The sequence below is a fragment of the Arachis duranensis genome, chromosome 5, assembly GCF_000817695.3.
Source record: "Arachis duranensis cultivar V14167 chromosome 5, aradu.V14167.gnm2.J7QH, whole genome shotgun sequence".
In the NCBI taxonomy this organism is placed as follows: domain Eukaryota; kingdom Viridiplantae; phylum Streptophyta; class Magnoliopsida; order Fabales; family Fabaceae; genus Arachis; species Arachis duranensis.
The window spans coordinates 66,299,317-66,299,696 of NC_029776.3; positions in this window are offsets into that span (position 1 = coordinate 66,299,317).

Genomic DNA, 380 nt, shown 5'->3' on the forward strand with positions numbered 1-380 from the left:
TACTGTCTTCATCCAATCCTTCTTACTCCTTTCCATGGCAAGTTGTATGTTGGGCATCACTGTTGTCAGTGGCTACAATCCCGTCCTCTCAGTGAAAAAGTTCAACGTGCTCTGTCACAGCACGCTAATCATCTGTCGGTTTTCAATCAGGTTGGAATAGAATCCAGTGATTATTTTGCGTCTGTCACTAACGCCCAGCCTTCAGGAGTTTGAAGCTCGTCACAGTCATTCAATCCTCGAATCCTACTCAGAATACCACAGACAAGGTTTAGACCTTCCGGATTCTCTTGAATGCTGCCATCAATTCTAGCTTATACCACGAAGATTCTGATTAAGGAATCTAAGAGATAAACATTCAAGCCTTGTTTGCTTGTAGAACA